The 4,677-nt window shown below is 33.6% G+C and overlaps 1 non-coding gene across 1 annotated transcript; it reads right to left on the minus strand.

The window, feature by feature from the left end:
* Window positions 1–3,709: 3,709 nt before the first annotated feature.
* Window positions 3,710–3,857, minus strand: LOC117284703. The gene has a single exon (XR_004515773.1). It is a non-coding gene; the product is annotated as a U4 spliceosomal RNA (small nuclear RNA).
* Between the last annotated feature and the right edge of the window lie 820 nt (window positions 3,858–4,677).

Here is a 4,677-nt window from a genome sequence, read left to right on the forward strand (position 1 = left end):
CTTCCCATTAGAGAAAGCTCTATCTTCCTATATCCTATTATTTATTTTGTTTTTATTTTTACTTTGGGTTTCATATGTAAGAGAAACCATAGATGCTATTTAAGCTTGTATATATGGTTTTACTGAATAGTATGGTCTTAACATTAAGGTGCATCCAATTTTCTACAAATGATTTCAGTTTATTCTTTTTATGCAGAGTAGTACTCCACTGTGTGTAAATTTCTTTATTCACATGTTGATTGCCATATAGGCTGCTTACACTGCTTAGCTATTATTGTGCTGATATAAACATTGGGATGCATGTGTCAATGTGATCTGATGTCTTTCGCTCTTACAGGAAGATACCTAGAAGGGGAATTATTAGGTCAAATGGAATTTCTACTTTTAGCTTTCATAAGGAATCTCAATATTCATTTTCATACTGGTTGTATTAGTTTATATTTTCAACAATGTTAAAGGGTGTCTTCTTTCCCAAACCCAGGCCAGCCTTTGCTATTGTTTGATTTCCCATTAACTGTGATGATGATTATTTTGGGATGGGGCATAGGATGGAATATCATTGTTAATATTTTAATTTGTATTTCTCTAATTGCAGAGATGCACATTTTTTCAAGTACTTATCAGCCATTTATACATCTTCTGGGAAGTGTTTACTCATTTAACTTGCCCATTCTTTGATTGGGTCTTTTACTGGGGAGGACTGATTTTTTGAGTTCATGATATATTCTAGATATTAGTATTCTGAGAAATAGCTGGCAAAATCTCTCAATTGTGGACTATCTTTTTGCTCTATTTTTCTTTTGTTGTTTTTTAATTTGATATGATCATATTTGTTAATTCTCAGTACTATGTCCTGTGCAAATGGGGCTCCACTCAGAAAGTCCTTGCCTACACCCATGACTTCAAGAGTTTTACCTGTTTTCTTCCAGCAAGTTAAATGTTTCCGTTTTAACATTTAGTTCTTTGATCCATTCTGGTTTCAGTTTAGTACATGATGAAAATATAGGTCTAGATTCAATCTTCTGCATGTGTATAGCCAGTTTTCCCAGAACCACTTATTAAACAGACTCTTTTTTTCAAGTGTATGTTTTTTGCCCCTTCATCAAAAGTCAAATAGATGAGGTTGTTTCTTCATCCATTATTATACTGCATTGATCCTCCTGTCTGTATCTGTGACAGTAGCATGCAGTTTTATTTATCACAGTAGTTTTGTAATATAACTTCAAGTCCAGGATTGTGATGGCTCCTGCTTTGCTGGGTACTTTGTTTTGTTTTGTTTTTGTTTTTGTTTTGCTTTGTTTTGTTTTGTTGTACCAGGGATCAAACTCTGTACCTTGTACTTGCGAGGCAGGCAACAGAACCACTGAGCTAAATCCCTGACCCCTGCTTTGCTGTTTTTATCCAAGTTTGCTTTTGCTATTCTCCGCCTCTATAGGTTTCACTGAATTTTAGGATTGTTTTCTCAAGTTCTGTGAAGAATGATGTTGGCTTAGTAATTTCCTATTTTTATTCCTTGTCTTTCTTTCTCTTGTCTAATTGCCACGGCTAATGTTTCCAAAACTATATTGAACAGGAATGTTGATAGTGGACATCCTTGTCTTGTTCCTGATTTTAGTTTGAAACATTTCAGTTTTTGACCATTTAGTAAGATATTGGTTGTTGGTTTTTCATAGATAGCTTTTATCAGGTTGAGGTAAAGACCCTCTATTCCAGTTTTGGGGAGGGTTTTATCATAAAGGCATGTTTAATTTTGTCAGATGCTTTTTCTGCATCTATTGAGAAGATCATATGATTTTTGTCCTTGGCTCTATTAATATAGTGTGTTACATTTATTAATTAGTGTATGTTGAACCATCCCTGCATCCCTGGAATTAACCCCTCTTGGTCAGGGTGTGTGATCTTCTTGATGATCTGCATTCTATTTCCCAGTATCTTATTAAGGATTTTTGCATCTATGTTCATTAGTGAGATTGGCCTATAGGTCTCTTTTTCAGTGGGGTCTTTCTCTGCTACTGCTCCTCTGCTGGTGGAAGCGTAAACTGGTGTAAGCACTGTGAAAATCAGTATGGAGATAATGAAAAGTACTGGAATTGGAAGTCCCATTTAACCCAGCTATTCCACTGCTGAACATCTTTCCCAAAGAATTAAAAGAATCATACCACAGTGATATATGTGCACCCATGTTCATGGCAGCACACTTTTTAATAGCTAAAACTTGGAAGCAGTCCAATTGCCCATCAATGGGAGACTGGATAAAGAAATGTGGGTTTGTTTTTTTTTTACAAAATGGAGTACTACTCAGCCATAACGAATGAGAAAATAGAGCTAAGTGAGTGCACATTGACGTGATACTCATAAGTGAAATAAATAGGACACACATGTAAGTATTGAACAGTTTGTCTAGTGTGAGAAACTGAAAGTGTAAATTAGAACTAAAAGGTATAATAGATAATGTTAAATAGGAAAAAAAAGGTGCAAAGGGGAAGAGGAAGTGGTAAGGGGAAAAGGAAGAAGGGAATGGAATTAAAAAGAGAAAATGAGAAAATGGAAACAAAGTCTTTGTAAATAAGGAGGGAGGGAGACATTGAAGTGAGGGCATGGGAATGGGGAAAAAATAGAACCAAGATTAAGTATTTAAAGGTGCAAATTTCCAATGATGAATGTCATTGTATTGTACACTTTAAATGTACCAATAAAATTAATTTTAAAAAAGAATGATGCTGGAATTTTGTTTGGGATTGCGTTAAATCTGTATGTTGATTTTGGAAGTATGGCACTTTGACCATATTAGTTCTGCCTGTCCAGGAATAGAGGATATCTTTCCATTTTCTGTAGTCCTCTTCAATTTCCTTTTCTGGAATGTTATAGTTTTCATCATAGAGGTCTTTCACTTCATTAGTTTCATTAATTCCTATGTATTTAATCTTTCTTTGTGCTATTTTGAATGGTAACTTTTTCCTCATTTATTTCTCAGTGGGTTGATTATTACTATATGGGAAATTGGCATAGGAAAAGATTTTATGAACAAATCCTCAGTAGCATGGGAACTAGCAGAAAGAATCAACAACTGGGATCTCATCTTATTAAAAAGCTTCTGCACTACACAAAAGAAACCATCAACAGAGCTATTGATTTTTTGAGTGTTAATTTTGTATCCTGCTGCATTACTTGATTTGGTTATTAATTCTCAGAGTATTTTGGTGGATTTTTTAGTCTTCTAAGTAGAAGATCACATAATCTCCAAAGAATAATTTGACTTTTTCCTTTCCTATACATATCTACAGTATTTTATTTTCCTTGCCTAATTGCTCTTGCCAATGTTTCAAGCATGATGTTGAGCAAGAGTGGGGATAGTGAACATCTTTGTTTGATTCCTATTTTTGGAGGGAAAGCTTTCCATTTTCCTCATTTAACATGGTGCCAGAAATAGGATTGTCATAAATGGTTTTTATCCAAGTGAGATAAAAAAGCTTAAGGAATATTGGTATTAGAACATCCCTGAAGTTTTCATATAACTCAGCAGTGAATCCGCCATGACCTGGGCTTTTCTTAGTCACTAGTTTTTTTTTGTTTGTTTGTTTGTTTTAATTAACTGCTTCAATTTCATTGCTGTTATTGGGTTCTTCAGGGATTTTCAATCTTCTTGGTTTAGTTTTGGAAATTCACACATACCTAAGAATCTATCCATTTCTTCTGAGTTCTCCAATATATTGGTATAAAAGTTTGCAAAGTAATAGCTAACAATTTTTTTTGATGTTAGCAATGTTCATTGTGATTTCACTATTTAATTTTTCAATTAGCAATAATCATGCCTCAGATAAACCTCATTGGCTACGATACTGCCACTTTGAAAAGCTCACTGTTTAATTTTTAATTGCATTGATTTGGGATTTTTTTCTCCTTTGCAGGAGTAGTTTGGCTAAGGGTTTGTCTATTTTGGTTATTCTTTCAAAGAACAAGCTCTTCATCATTAATTCTTTGGGTCTTAATTTCTTTGATTTCTGCTCTGATCTTTATAATTTTTTCTTTGCACTACCTTTGGGTTTGGATTGTTATTGTTTTTCTAAGAACTTGGGGTGCATAATTAGTTTATTTCTTTGGGCTCACTCTGTTTTTCTGATATGGCCATTTTCAGCTTATAAACTTTTCTCTGAGAACTGCTTTCATGGTGTCTCATAAATTCTGCTATGTTGTACTAGCATTATTTAGTTCTAGAAACTGTCTTATGTTCCCTTTGACATCTTCTAGAACCCTTTATTTGAGTCTACTGTTTGGTCTCCATGCATTTGCATAATTTCTGTTTCCTTTCATCATTGATTTCTAACTTCATTATACTATGATCTGGTAATAGACGCTATATAATTTCAATTCTTTTACATTCACTGAATCTTGCTTTATTGGTGAGTTTGCGGTCTATTTTGCAAAAAGTTTCATGTGCTGCTGAAAAGAACATGTATTATTTTGTTATTGGATGAAACATACTATAAATATATATTAAATTCATTTGTTCAAAGATTTTGTTCAATTCTGACATTTCTTTTTTGTTTTTGTTTGTTTGTTCTTTGTTTTGCTCTTGATCTAGTTGATCTGTTTTTGATAGTTGGATATTGAGGTCTTCTACTATAATTCTGTTTCTATCTGGTCTTTTTGTCTAATAGTACTTGTTTTATGAAGTTG

This window comes from Fukomys damarensis, unplaced genomic scaffold, assembly GCF_012274545.1.
Source record: "Fukomys damarensis isolate Sample0158 unplaced genomic scaffold, DMR_v1.0_HiC HiC_scaffold_38, whole genome shotgun sequence".
NCBI lineage: Eukaryota > Metazoa > Chordata > Mammalia > Rodentia > Bathyergidae > Fukomys > Fukomys damarensis.